General features: G+C 38.2%; 1 long non-coding RNA gene across 2 annotated transcripts in view; it reads left to right on the top strand.

Moving 5' to 3' along the window:
- The window catches only part of LOC139438028 (uncharacterized), a 225,086-nt gene that overhangs the window by 55,065 nt on the left and 154,239 nt on the right, over positions 1-15,782 (top strand). The gene's annotated exons all lie outside the window — the stretch shown is intronic.

The following is a 15,782-nucleotide window of genomic DNA, read 5'->3' on the forward strand; positions in this document are numbered from 1 at the left end:
TTACTTTGAAATTCTTCCAGTGTGATAGAGTTGGACTCAGTTGTGGTTTCCCTACACATGGTTCTGCTGACCTTCTATTTGAACCTAGAATTATTACTAGACTTGGTAGTTATATATCCAAGAGACTTAAATCTTTGGGCTGTCCATTTGTCAGTTGGGCTGTGAATCTCAACAAACTGGCCACACCTACTGTCCAGTTTATTCAATTCAGTTGGTTTTTGACAAGGCTACCAATCATAGTCAGCTGTGACAGAACAGTCTATTCAACAAATGGTGTTGGGAACTGGATATGCAATCCAAAAGAAAGAGGTCCTCTATCTTACACCATATACAAATATTAACTCAAAATGGATCAAAGAACTAAACATAAAAGCCAGGACCATAAAACTCCTAGACCAAAATGAAGGCAGCATCACCAACATCTTGTATTAGGAGTGATTTCTTACACCGAAGCACAAACAACAAAAGAAAATAGATAAATGGGGTCTTTTCAGAATTAAATGCTTTTCTTCAAAGAACTGTCAAGGTGAAAAGACAACATACTTAATGGGAGGAAATATTACTTGAAGAGTATATGTGTGGATGCTAAACAAACTCCTAAAAAACTAGGGGGTCAAAGAAGCAATTGCAAGTGAAATCAGTAAATATATTGAGACAAAAGAAAATGAGAATGCGTCTTACGAAAACTTATGGGATACTTAACTCAGAGATCATACAATTCAAGAAGAAAAACTGTTGAGGTACTTGAATACACATTTTTCCAAAGAAGAAATAGAAACAGCAAAACATTCAAAAAGATGTTCAACATCACTTGTCTTAGAGAAATGAAATCCCACAATAATGTAGTATTTTTCACCTACTATAATGGTGGCTTTTAACAAAACACTAAACTGAAAGTGTTGGAGAGGATGTAGAGAAATAGTGACACGTTTTCTGTTGGTGGGAATGTAGAATGGTACAGCTGCTGTGGAAGAAAGTTTGGTGGTGTCTTTATCTTGCTGTAGTGGTAGAGTGATGTTGCCTTCATAAAATATGTTGGGTAATTTTCCCTGCTTCTTTTGTTTGGAAGAGCTTAAACAGGATTGATATTAATACTTCTCAAAATGCTTGTTATAATTCACCTCTGACACCATCTGGTCCTGGAATTTTCTTTGTTCAGAGATTTTGGATGACTGATTGATTCTCTTTAAACGTGGATTAAAGAACACCAGTAACAAACAGACTTTGGCCACTAAATCCCTATGAAAGAGAGATAAATTGAGAATCTGAGTCACCATCATAATCAGATGCCTGGATATCGGCAAAAAATGATAAGCCATACTAAGAAAATGAAAGAAATGGCCCAAGGAAAGGAATATATCAAAACTCCAGGTGAGAACCAGGGTTGGAGACAACTAATCAATGACATTCATGCAAATTCCCAAAGTCAAATTATTAAGTTGAAAGATGGTATGGCCTAAGAGATACACAACATCAAGAAGACACTGAGGGGGAAGTGGATGTGGCTCAACAGAGCGCCTGCCTACCATATAGGAGGTTCATGGTTCAATACCCAGGGCCTCCTGACCCATGTGGTGAGCTGATCCATGCGCAGTGCTGCTGCATGCAAGGAGTTCTGTTCCATGCAGGGTTTCCCCCACATAGGGCTGAGAGCCCTATGTGGGAGCCACCCATGCAGTGAAAGCACAGCCTGCCCTGGAGTGGTGCTGCACACATGGAAAGCTGAAACAGCGAGATGACGCAACAAAAAGAGACACAGATTCCCAGTGTACTGACAAGCAGACACAAGAACACACAGCGGATGGACACAGATCAGACAATGGAGGGTGGATGGGAAAAGGGGAGAGAAATAAAATCTTTTAAAAAAGGCACTGAAGGAAATGAATGTGACTCAGGTGATTGGGCTCCTCTCTACCATATGGGAGGTCCAGAGTTTGATTCCTGGGACTTCCTGGTGAAGGCAAGCTGGCCTGTGCAGTGAGCTGGCCCAATCAGAGAGCTGGCCTACACAGAGTGCTCGCCTGTGCAACATGCTGGCCTGCACAAGAATGCTGGCCTGTATGTCAAGATGGCCCAAGTGGAGAGCTGGTGCAGCAAGGTGACACAACAAAAAGAGACACAGGGAAGCAGACTTATCTCAATGGATAGAGTATCTGCCTACCACATGGGAGGTCCAGGTTTCAAACCCAGGGCCTCCTGACCTGTGTGGTGAGCTGGCCCATGTGCAGTACTGATGTGCACAAGGAGTGCCCTGCCATGCAGGAGTGTCCCCCATGTAGGGGAGCCCCACATGCAAGAAGTGCATCCTGTAAGGAGAGCTGCCCTGCACAATAAAAGTGCAGCCTGCCCAGGAGTGGCACTGCACACATGGAGAGCTGATGCAGGAAGATCACAACAAAAAGAAGAGATGCACTTTCCCAGTGCCACTGACAAGAATACAAGTGGACACAAAAGAAGACACAGCAAATGGACACAGAGAGCAGAGAACCGGGGGGGGGGGGGGGGGGGTGAGGTGAGAGAAATTAAAAATAAATCTTTGGAAAAAAAAGAAAAGAAACACAGTGGTGTTTGACGGTTCCTAAGTAAGTTAGATATAGATCTCCTGTTTGACCTGGCAATCCTGCTACTAGGTATATACGCATAACTGAGAGCAGTGACATGACAGCTGCACACTGATGTTCATAGTGACAATTGCCAAATGATTGAAACAATCCAGGTGTCCATTAACTGACATAGATAAACAATCTGGTATATACACATGATGGAATATTGTTCAGCTGTAAGAAAAAATGAAGTTGTGAAGCATATGACAACATGGTTGAAATTGTAGGACAGTATGTTCAGTGCAGAATGTAGGCACAAAAAGATAAATATGGTATGAGTTAGCTATTAATTACTAAGTATAATGAGAAAACTCTTGTAGTTAGTAATGTACTACAAGTCACCAGAGAAAAGAATGTGGTTAAAGAATGGAGAGCTGAGGTTTAATCTGCAGACTTTGTAAAAAGATATTTGCAAATATTTGGAAATGAATACAAATGGTGAAAGCAAATCATAGGGTCTGTAAGTAGTGTTAACCTATGGGTATGATAGTGATTGCTTGTTTTACTTCTTTTTTGAGTAATGAAAATGCTCTAATATTGATTGAAGTGATGGATGCCCATCTCAGTGATAATTCCAAATGACATTGATTTTACACTTTAGATTAATTATATGATTTATGAACCTAAATATATTAGGGTAGGTTTTATGAAAAATACACCAAATGTAAGATACAGGTTATACTTAGTAGTACTACTATGCTCTTTCATAATCTGTGGCATATTTCACAAAAATGCAAGGTGGTGGTGTTGGGATGATGCATGGTAGACTGGTGTGATGTTATGCATGTTTGTTTTGTAAATTCACAGCTTTTACTATACACAGGGTTTATGTACATTCATGTATAAATGATATGCTTCAATAAATTATTATTTTTTAACTACTGGAAGCATATAACAGATTGATGAGGCAGAAGAAAGAATCAGTGAACTTGAAGACATGGCTTCCAAAAGCAAACATACAAAAGAACAGATGAAAAGAATGGAAAAAAGGGAACAGGGTCTTAGGGACCTAAGTAACAGCAAGAGACATGCAGACGTACATGTCATTGGTGTCCTAGAAGGGGATGGGAAAAAGGGCAGAAAGAATATTTGAGGAAATGATAGAAAATTTCCCAACCATTTTGAAGAACATAAATGTCTGCATCTATGAAGCACAACATACTGTCATCTGAATAAATTCAAATGGACATACTCCATGACATACTAATCAGCATGTCAAATGCCAAATAGAGAATCCTGAGAGGAGCATGAGAAAAGACATAAAAGGGATGCCCAATAAGATTAAGTGCTGAATTCTCATCAGAAATGATGGAGGCAGCAAGGCAGAGTTACTATGTATTTAAGGTACCAAAAGAGAAACACTGCCATCTAAGTATCTTATATCTGGGAAGCTTGTGTTTCAAAACTGAGGGTGAATTTCAGATATTCAAAGATTAACCGAAACTGATAGAGCTTGTAATGAAGAGATTGGATTTGCAAGAAATATCTATGGGATGCTACAGCCTGAAGAGAAAGGACAGGAGAGAGAAGCTTGGGAGATAGTCAAAAAATGAAGATTGTATCACTTGAAGTAGCTAAAAATGTAAGAGTGGTAAAAAGATTTGACAGATAAAATACAAAGATTAAAATGGGTGAAGTTTACAGTAATAACATTGAATGTTAATAGATTAAACTTTCCAATCAAAGATACAGACTGGTAGAATGGATAAACAAATACAGGGTATTACATTTAAAGAGGTTGAGGCAGCCATCAAAAGTGAAAATCTCCCAACCTAGAAAAGTCTAGGACAAGATGACTTCACAGGTGAATTATTCCAAGCATTTTGAGAAGAATTAACACCGATCCTGTAAAATTATCTACAGTATTTTATGAAAGTTAGCATTATCCTAACACCAAAGCCAGATAAAGATACCACAAGAGAAGAAAATTACAGGCCAGTTTCTCAAATGAACATATATGGTGTAAATTCTCAACAAAATAGCAGAATCCAACAGTATATCATTCCTGGTATGGAAGGTGGTTCAACATGAGGAAATCCATTAACATATATACCACATTAGCAAAATTAAGAAAACCCACATGATCATCTCAGTTGATGAAGAAAAGACATTGTGCAAAATCCGGCCTGCCCCGCCCCCCCCCCCTTTTTTTTTTGAAGTACCTGAGATGAGGTTTGAGCCCAGGACATCATATGTGGGAAGGTGTTGCTCAACCACAGAGCCACATCAGCTCCTTGACAGTGTGCTTTCTTGATTAAAACACTTTGAGAGATAGGAACAGAAGGAAGTTTCCTTAATATGATAAACATGAAAAACCCACAGCAGATGGAAATAACAGAAATGAAAATGGGGACATTACTACTGACTTCACAGAAATTAAAAAAAAAAAAAACATAAGAGGATATGATGAACAACTGCACCAAAAAATTAAACAATGTACATGAAATGGAAAAATTCCTAGAAACATATGAAAAACCTACACTTATCCTAGAAGAAATAGACCTCAACAAAACAATCACAAAGAGATTGAAAATCATTAAACAGCTCCTGAAAATCAGAATCCCATGACCATATAGCTTTATAGGTGAGTTCTACCAAAAATTCAAGGAAGACTTAGTGCCACTCCTTCAAAATAGTGAACAGGAAGAAAAGTTGCCACATGCATTCTGTGAAGGCATTATCACTGTAATATAAAATTCAGATTAAGGTACTACAATAATAGAAAGTTAATGACCCATTTCCTTAATGAATACAGATGCAAAAATCCTCCACCAAATACTTGCTAATCAAATCCAACAACGCATTAAAAGAATATTCAGCATGATCATATGGGCTTTATCCTAGGAATGCAAGAATGCTTCAGCATAAGAAAATCATCAGTATGCACCACATTAATAAAGTATAAAACTCCCATGGTCATCTCGATTGACACAGAATTTCTATTTGACAAAATTCAGCTTCCTTTCTTGATAAAAACATTCCACAAGATAGAAATTGAAGGAAATTTTCTCAAGATGTTAAAGGGCATATATGAAAAACCCACAGCTAACATTGAATTGAATGGTGGAAAACTGAAAGTTTTTCTGTTAAGATCAGGAAAGGTACAAGGATGGCCACTGTCACCACTGATTTAGAATATAGTGCTAGTTCTAGCTGGAATAATTGGGGAAGAAAAAAGGCATCAAAATTTGAAAGGAAGAAGGAAAACTAGATACTTGCAGATGTTAAAATCCTATACCGGAGAATCATGAAAAATCTACAACAGAGGTACTAGAAGTCATAAATGTATTCAGCAGTGTGGAAGGATGCAAGATTAATATGCAAAAATCAGTAGTGTTTCCATACATCAGTAATGAGCAATCAGAGGAGGAAGGCAGGACAAAAGTTTACATTGATAGTGACAAAAGCAATTATATACTAAGGAATGAACTTAACCAAGGATGTAAAGTATTCAGAAAACTACAATGTATTTCTAACACAAATCAAAGAGGACCTAAATAAATGAAAGAATGTTCCATGTTATTGGATGGAAAGACTAAATATTGTTAAGGTGCCAGTTCTACCCATATTGATACACAAATTCAATGGAATCCCAATAAATATTTTAACAGCCTTTTTAAAAAAGAAATGGAAAAGCCAATTGTGAATTTGATTCACAAGGGTGTGAGGCTCCAGAAAGCCAGAAACGCGTTAAAAAGGAAGAATGATGTTGGAGGACTCTCACTTCTGGAATTTGTCATATTGCTTAGCTACAATGGTAAAAACAAAGTACTGGTGTTGTAGAGAAGTATGGTGTGCGTGGTATTGAAGGCCAGGACACGAGAACTCTGAGAAGGAAGTTGGTTTATTTTGACCGGCTGGACTTGGCGGACTCTTGTCCTAATAATAACCGAACCCCGAATAGCATTTTTCGGTCTCTTTTATACAGAGGTTTAAGATTAGGGAGACAAAGGGTGATGGTATGCGAACAGACCTTTGGTTAATTTCTTCAGTGTTTGATCTGAGTATCAGATAGATTATTTCCTCCAGGTAAGTTAAATATTCCCCACATTCCAAGCCATCTTGGATTCAGCATGTCTTCCACATTCCATCTGGATGCAACCTTGAATACACCTTCAGTCTTACACTGTTTCTGAACATTCAAAGACTGTAGGGCCTATATTACTTATTTGGACTTTCAGGCACTAGGTATGCTTGGAAACAATTTTGAATTTATGCACAGGCTATATCACTGGCATAAAGATAGACATATAGACTAGTGGAACTGAATTGATGGTTTTAATAGAGACTTTCACATCTGTGGTCAAGTGATTTTTGACAAGGCAGTGAAACTCACCCAGCTGTATCAGAACAGTCTATTCAAAAATCAATGCTGGGAGAACTGGTTATCCATATCTAAAAGAAAGAAAGTGGACTCCTACCTTATACTTCATATAAAAATTAACTCAAAGTGGATCAAAAACCTAAATATATGTGAGAACTGTGAAACTCCTAGAATGAAATGTAGGGAAACATCTTCAAGAACTGGTAGTAGATAGTAGTTTCTTAAACCTTATACTAAGAGCATGAGCAGTGAATGAAAAAATGGATAAATGGCACCTCATCAATTTTTAAAATTTTGTGCTTTAAAGGACTATCAAGAATGTGAAAATGGGAAATGGTTGTGGCTCAACTGAGAGTGTCTGCCTACCAGTGTTTTATATCCAGGTCCTCCCAACCTGTGCTGCTCACGTGCAGTGCTGCTGCATGCAAGGAGTGCCGTGCCATGCAGGTGTTTCCCCCACGTAGGGGTACCCCACGTGCAAGGAGTGGGCTCTACAAGGAGAGCTGCCTTGTGAAAAAATAAAAGTGCAGCCTGCCCAGGAGTGGTGCCACACGCATGGAGAGCTGATGCCGCAAGATGATACAACAGAAAAGCGACACAGTTACCCAGTGCCGCATGACAAGAATGCAAGCAGACACAGAACACACAGCGAATGGACACAGAGAGCAGATAGTGGAGTGGGGGGAAGGGGAGAGAAATAAAATAAATCTTAAAAAGAAAGAATGTGAAAAGGCAACCCACTCAATGGGAGAAAATATTTGGAATCCACATATTCAACGAGGGTTTTATTTCCATTCTCTATAAAAAGATATAGCAATTTACCAATAGAACATCAAGCAGTCCAATTTTAAAAATGGGCAAAAGAATTAAATAGACATTTCTCCCAAGAGGAAGCACAAATGATGAAAAATCTTATGAAAAAATGTTCACTATTACTAACTACTAGGGAAATGCAAACCAAACTTTATTGAGAGATGATATCTCCCAGTACGTAGAATAGCCATTATTTTAAAAATTGCTGGAGAGGATTTGGAGAAATAGGACATTTTTTCACTGTTGGTGCAAATGTAGAATATTGCAACCTCTGTGCAAGAGAGTTTGCCCTTTCCTTAGGAAGCTAAATATAGAACTGCCATATTATCTGGCAATCCCTCTACTAGGAATATGTCCAGGAGAACTGAAAACAGTGATGTGAACAGACATTGGCACATTGATGTTCATAGCATTATTATTTATGATTACCAAAAGAAACATCCCAAGAATTCATCACCAGTAAATGAATAAACAAAATGTGGTATATTCATATGATGGAGTACTATGGTTATGTAAGAAGAAATGAAATTGGGACACATGGTAACTTGGTGAACCATGACTACATTATGCTAAGTAAGCCAAACACAAAAGGACAAATATTGTATGATGCCTCTAATATGAACTAATGCAGTTAAAATGTATAATATATAACCCACTGAATGTACTGGGGGAGAATGTAAAATACAGTGTAAACTATTATCCATGTGGTACAGCAGTGCTCCAAAATGTATTCACCAAATGCAATGAATGTGCCACAATGATGAAAGAGGTTATCGATATGGGAGGGTTGGGGTGTGAGGGGGTGGGGGATATATGGAAACTTCTTATATATTTTTAATGTAACCATATTATGAAAAAAATAGGTTTACTAAGAGATAGTATGAGGAGTTGGAAGGGGTACTAATGCTTAACATATGTAGGATTTTCAATGAGCTTGACAATGTTTGGAATTGGATAGAGTTGATGGTAACACATTATAGTGAGTATGAACACGGTTTATAAATGGGATTGTTTTTGAAAGGGGTCAAGGATGTAAATAACCATTGAAAGTGTGTGAATAATCTAGGGATTTAATAACATTGAACCTGGAGGTAGACAAAGATTGTGGTTAATAGTACCAATGCAAGAATCTTATATGAACTAGAACAAATGTGACTATTTACAGTGATAAGAATATAGTGTTGCCTGGGAAAAATAAAACTAACATAACTTACGAACTATAGTTAACAGCAACATTGTAATGTTCTTGCATTAATGTCAAATAAGTACCATGTTAATAATAGTTTATAGAAGGTACTATATCAAAGTTAAGCCACTCAGAAGCTTATTAACCAAAAGTAATCGTTGAAATATAAGACATATTAGGGAAATTTTTTTTGTATTCTACAATTTTATATCTAATGCAATTATTCTTAATAAGGTGGGTAGAGCAAGTGAAGGGAAAAACGCAAATGGTAACATATGCCCTCAAAACATTGTGAAATAAACAGAAACACACCAATAAAATGAACGAAATTCTGTAAAATAATCCAAGGTAAACAGCAGCCAAGTGAATGCTCGCTCAATAAAAAGCCAAACTGATCAGTGGTAAGAAAGACTAGTGTGCTTTTACTTACGGCCACACCACAAATCCTATTCCATATTAACCTGTGGAATATGTTCTCCATGTGTGTCAATGGTATATGTTTACTGAAGCAACAGAACACACCTACTGCCTAAGTTTAAGGTTTGTACATCTCTTCCAGCCCACGTGATGTTTCCCTAAAACACTGAAAGGTTCTGCTTAGTGTAGGATTCCACATGTGTAGAGTAATGGGATCAATTAAGTGGCATGAAACTGAGTAAATTTCTGGTATCTATAGTGAAAGATTGTGTTTGAGGAACACTGTACAATACATTACTTGAGGTTTGTTTGTGACCCTTTTTGGCTGTAGTGTAAGAAATTGGTATTTGGGGTTATTCTGAAATCTATTCATTCTCACAAGAAGGCAAATGTTCGGGAAGACATGAAAAGAGACTCAAAATCCACCTTAGGCTTGTGTAATATTGAAGGAGAACTCAACAAAGAGCCAATTTTATTACAGCCTTCCACAGAAAGAAGAAATAAACTCAGGAAGGTGAGGAAATGGGAGATTCTGAATTCCAGCATTAGAATATGAAGGAGAGCAGATGTAGCTCAAGGGATTGAGCACCTGTTTCCCACACAGGAGGTCCTGGGTTTGGTTCCCAGTGCCTCCTAAAAAACAAACAAACAAAAAAAAACCGAGCAAACAAATGAAAAAACAAACTCAAGTAGTGGATGTGACTGAGTGGTTGAGCGCCACCTTCCCACATAGGAGGTCTCGGTTTCAATTCCCAGACCTGGTGTTACTGAATTCCTCTAGGTCCTTGGCTATGTTCCGCAGAAGAATATAAGGTCATGCCAGTTTAGTTCTGCCAGTAGTTTATTAAGGAAATGAGAGAAAACAATAGAAACTGGAGAGAATAAAAGATCATAGGTTCCCAGGTGTGCTTGCTGGCTGGGCCAGGCAGAAATGGGAGAGCAAGCTTTCTGCTTGTGTGGTTACCTCTTAAATCGTTAACTATTCCTTTCCCTTGCTAATTTTAGGGGGAGAGGCTCCAGTTGTTTGCTGTTTTGATTTCCCCACCCATCTATTCCCCCTGGGGAGATGCAATGATAAGGCCCCTTGAGAATATCCAGGGTTTTCCTTAATCCTGGGTGAAATCTCATTCTAAATGGTGTGTTCTTGTGAAATTATTCCAGCAGGTTTCTTGTGGGGTCTTTCCCTTGTGATTTCCAGGTGGAATTCCATGGTCACTTGTTTCACAGCCATGTTTTTCTGCCAGGTTTTAGATTGGTCTTCTCATTTCCTGAACCTAGCCTGCTTCACTGGATTCCCTGTATGTTCTTGGCTATGTTACATTAAGTAATTTAAGAATATGCCAGTTTAATTATGCCATTAGCTTATTAACGACATGAGAGCAGAGAATAGAAATGGGAGAAAATAACAGATTACTGATTCCCAGGTGTACTTGCAGGGTAACTGAAGCAGAGATGGGAGAGCTTTCTTCTTGTGTGGTTATGGTTTTTTGTTTGTTTGTTTTTTGTTTCTTACAGCCTTCCATAGGCTGTAATATATATACATATTTAAAAGATATAGAGATTACCCAAAATGTTATGTTAAAAAATATAGGAGGCCCCTATATGCCCCACTCCCCACACACTCCACTTTTCCCACATCAACAACTTCTTTTATTAGTGTTGTACATTCATTGCCATTTACAAATACATTTTGAAGCACTGCTACACAACACGGATTATAGTTTACATTATAGTTTACACTCTCCCAGTCCATTCAATGGGTTATGGCAGAATATATGTCCTGCATCTGTCCCTGTAATATCATTCAGGACAATCCCAAATTCCAAAAATGCCCCCATATCACACCTCCTTTTCCCTCTCCCTGCCTTCAGCAATTCCCATGGCTCCAGTGTCCATGTCAGTGATATAGTTTCTTCCATTGCTGGAGTCACAATTTTATAGTCGAATACCAGTAAGTCCACTCTAACCCATATTTTATTCCTCTATCCTGAGGACCCTGGGATGGCAATGTCCACCTCTCAATTGAGAGGGGGCTTTGATCCCACATGGCTGGTGGATGGGACTCTTGTGCCCACAGCCATAGACTTAGTTCCTTGGTGTAGTGATTGTCGTCTGTCTTCACCTCCCTGTCAGCTGACTTGGGTAAATCCAATGAATTGGAGAGTAGATGCTGCAACACTGCTGAGGTTCAAGGCCCAGCTGAAATATGGACAGCCCAGAGATTCAAGTCTCCTGGGTATACACCCCAGAGCCAACCACAGGTTCAATAAAAGGGACAGAAGAGGCATGTGTAGAGAATGCACTTCTGAGTCCAACTCCCTCACACTCTTGAACACAAATTCCAAAATAGGGCCCATTGGCAAGGCACTGAACTCCAGAGACATCTACCATGACTGTAGGACCTTGGATGTCTCCATAGCCCTCAGGAGCACCACTACCTAGGGTTTTAATTACTTCGGCTGTCTCTGAGGTCATACTGAGACCTGCATAAGCACAACCCCTCTGATGACCTCCTGACTCATTTTGAATTATCTTAGCCATGTAAACTCATTTGATTCTACCATTTCCCCCTTTTATTCAAGGTCTTTTTTCTAGTTTCATTACCAGGCAGTGCTTGGGAGGAATCCCTTGGCACCAGTGAGGCTCATCCCTGGGAGTCATGTCCCACACTGGGGGGAAGGTAATGTATTTATATGCTGAGTTTTGCTTAGAGCGTGACCACATTTGAGCAACATGGAGGCTGTAATGAGGTAACTCTTAGGCACTAGGCCACATTGAAATTCCAAGCACAACAGACTCATGAGCATATTCATCAGTATAAAAGGCCCATCATTGGACCATCCTCCACTGGAGATTACCCTTGCACTTGGGGGATTATTCCTCTTCCATTGGGGAATGTGGCAGAGCTCCCCAGATTCGGAATCCATCACTCCATCAGTTATCATGTGAAGCTCTATCCGCTGTGTCAATACCAAACGAATATGTGAACGTATCTATATACCCTATATGCATGCCCATGTGAACTCCCTCCCATGCATCCACCATCAATGACGTTATGTTTTAAACAATTATCCCTCCCCCTTGCTAATGTTTGGGACAGGGATTCCGTTGTTTGCTGTTTGATTGATTACTCCACTGGTAAATTCTCCTGGGTGGGGGGGTAATGGTAAGGTCTTTGAGAATATCCATGGCTTTTCCTTGATCCCGAATGAAATCTCGTTCTAAATGGAGAGTTCTTGGATTTTTCCAGTAGCCTTCTTATGGGGTCTTTCCCTCGTGATTTCCAGGTGGAAATTCCATGGCCATTTGTTTCATGGCCATGTTTTACATTTATCTTCTCATTCCCTAAGCTAGCCTGCTTCAACCCCCCCCCCCCCCCCCCCGTATTTACAATCTTATTCTTAAGTGGGTGATGAAAGATGATGGTCATTCTTTTGCAATTACTTCCTGCTTATTAGGGGCAGTAAGCCCTACCTAACTATGTTTAAAACCCTGTTGCTATTCTGTTGTGGTTGGGGGAAGATGAATCTGGCACTGTGTGGAGATGGATGAAATTCTGATATTGCTAACAAGGTGTCGATTTCTGGAAGATAAAAACTTAATTAGTAGGATTTGAAAATATATGGTCCCACTAAAAGTATAAAGAAGATGATGATAAGAAGGCCCAAAAAGGGAGCCATCTATGACATACTGGAACTTGCAAGTGAGAAAGGCCAGGTGCCTTCAGAGAATGCATCCTCCCAAGTTGAGGGGAAACAGCATTCTTCCTTGAGTTCTTTTATGGTGTTGGTTAACTCTAGGGAGAGAAGTGGTAGACTTCCTGGTTTGGGTATAAATTACCAATCCCAGTTCCCACAGCCGTGGTTATGCTTAGCATACCTAGGAGAGGTAACTTTATTTTCATACACCTTCTAAATACTTCCAATGGAATCTATACCTTATTAAAGGAATTTAACTTCTTAGTACTTTGGCTTTTAATTTTATACCTTTACTTTGATTATGTTAATTACCAGGTATTTTAGTTTAGCAGTACAGTAAAAACTACTTCCTTCATTATTTTATGAAAATCTTAATTACCAATGGATTGTCTTTCCTAGCCAGCAGTTGAATATGGTGATTGAGATGGCCTCTGACAAGTTCCCTTGTTATGAAGCTACTTTTTGTTATTAATATCAATTTAGGTTGTTAATTAATGATTGCTTCCTTCAATTAGTCATGTAAATGCTTCACATAACTCCTTGTAATTAACGATAAACATATAGAATATTAATTAATTTAATTGGTATCCTTTAAATTCTGGGAGATAATACCCAAGCTAAATAAAAGTGACACTGTGTATTATCTTAAAAGCATAGTGACTGCTAGGTTCTGGAAAAATTATAATTTAATTTGTTTTCAAAATCTTTTCATAGCTTTTAAACACTTTTTTGAAATTTAGTAATGGGATTATTAACACCCTTATTTTAAGGCTATTAAAAGGTTTCAATTGGGAATTACAAGATAAACTGTGATTTTTAAATTCAGCATAAAAGAGAGAGTTTTAATGTTATACCTTGTCCTTTCCTCACAGCTCTTGCAAAGTGAAGGCCTTGGATGCTGGATAGGTTAAAGAGTTCAGGAAAAATTTTTTTCCCTTTCCTAATAGTTTCTATATTCAGATTTCTATATGACCTTACCATCCTGCTCAGCCTAATTTGGGCTACAGGGAAACTTATTCATATGTATAAGTGCTTGTTTGATTTTACAGTTTGAATAGAATTCTTTAAAGAATTTTATGTGTTAATTTAATATTACCATTCTGATGTATCAAGATATATATACTGTACAAATAGGAATACACAGAGTTAGACACAAAAACACAATTCACTGTTACTGATAATTTTCATTCTCTTACAAAATAAGTTTAACTGTAAGATAACATTTAAAAGATCTCTTTGATGAGTATTTCTAATTCATGTGCACTGTGACCATGCATTTTTGCACAAAAAATTTGTTCTTTAATTATTGCTTATAACTAAAATATCCCCAATGCTTTAACATGCAATTTTCCTTTACTTCAGAACTTTTTTTATTTCCTATTTTGACCTTGACCTTGGTTGAGCAACACTAATTCCAGTATACACTCACGGAGGTCATTGAAGCCTTAGGGAAACTGGTTTTCTCTCATGAATTGCTGCTTTTAAGTGTGAGGCTTCCATTTCCAGTCCTCAGTTCATGGACTGGAAGAGTGAACATCCAACCCTAAGGGTGGAGAATTTACCAGGCAGCAAACACTTGGAGCCATGAGTGAAAGCAGAGTTAGGGTCTTAAATTTTCCTTTCCCTGAGCCATGGTGGGGGAAGAAGTTGTCATGAAATAACCATACACAAAGGCAAGGGGTGAGGTAAACCTGAAGTAACAGTAAACAAAGGTAAATTAGTTAAGACTACTGTTATAATAGCTGAAGTCTAGGCTAATCCACCCAGTTACAGTAATATCAGTTATTAGCTTTCTACTATTTTATAATACAGAGGCATCTGTATAGAGGCATCTGTATAATCTTAACTTCTAGTTACAGTTTCTAGTAAGTTTTACTTTAAAGTAAATTAGGCACTTTTATTAACTAAGGCACAAGAATTTTATTTGTAATCACTTTGCTAAGTTTTTCTGCTTTTCTAGCAGTTGAAATAATTCTACTTAGGATTTGTACATCAAATGCAATTGTATTACAGTATTGGCATTTAAAAACTCATTTTTAAGTTGCCTTTTACCATTATCCAATTTGTAACAAGCGAACTCCAAATCTGATTTCCTAAGCACAAGCAGAGTGACAATGTTAAATACAGTTCTTAAACCCAAGGTTAAGTATAGATAAAACAGAAGAGATAATTTTATACCCTTTTCAGTTTCTGAAAACTTTTTATCTTTTTTAATGGTATATGAGGAGGTTTCTTATTTTCTAGGACAGAAGTTTAGTAAATGGCCAGCATCTTTATCCCTATTCACTCCCCTTATTAGGCAGAACTGATTTTAAAACTGAGAAGGCTGTTTCTAAAAGGGAGTTAATGGAAGCTTGAGGTGCATCTTCTCATCTCTTTATGGATATGTGACCACATGGTTTCTCTCCCTCAGTTCTATTCTGTCATCTCTGACACAGGTTTAACTGGAACTCAAGGTCTCATACAGAGCCTACTCTTGGCTAGACTATGGCCGTTTTGACCATTGATAGGTTTTCCCAGTTCCTGAGAAGACAGCCCTATGGGGAGTCTGCTGGAAGGCTAGTGACTGTGATTATTCTAGGAGAAAAGAAGCACTTTGGTTAACCAAGCTACTAATACAGTTTTATTAGTCAGATGACCTCTTGTTCCAGAGTCCAAATCTAATTAAATCTTTACCCTCTAAACCAAAAGGGCTGAGCCACTTAATTCTCAGGGGATATTTGGTGTTGCTGCTGTGGTTC

The sequence above is a fragment of the Dasypus novemcinctus genome, chromosome X (genome assembly GCF_030445035.2).
Source record: "Dasypus novemcinctus isolate mDasNov1 chromosome X, mDasNov1.1.hap2, whole genome shotgun sequence".
NCBI lineage: Eukaryota > Metazoa > Chordata > Mammalia > Cingulata > Dasypodidae > Dasypus > Dasypus novemcinctus.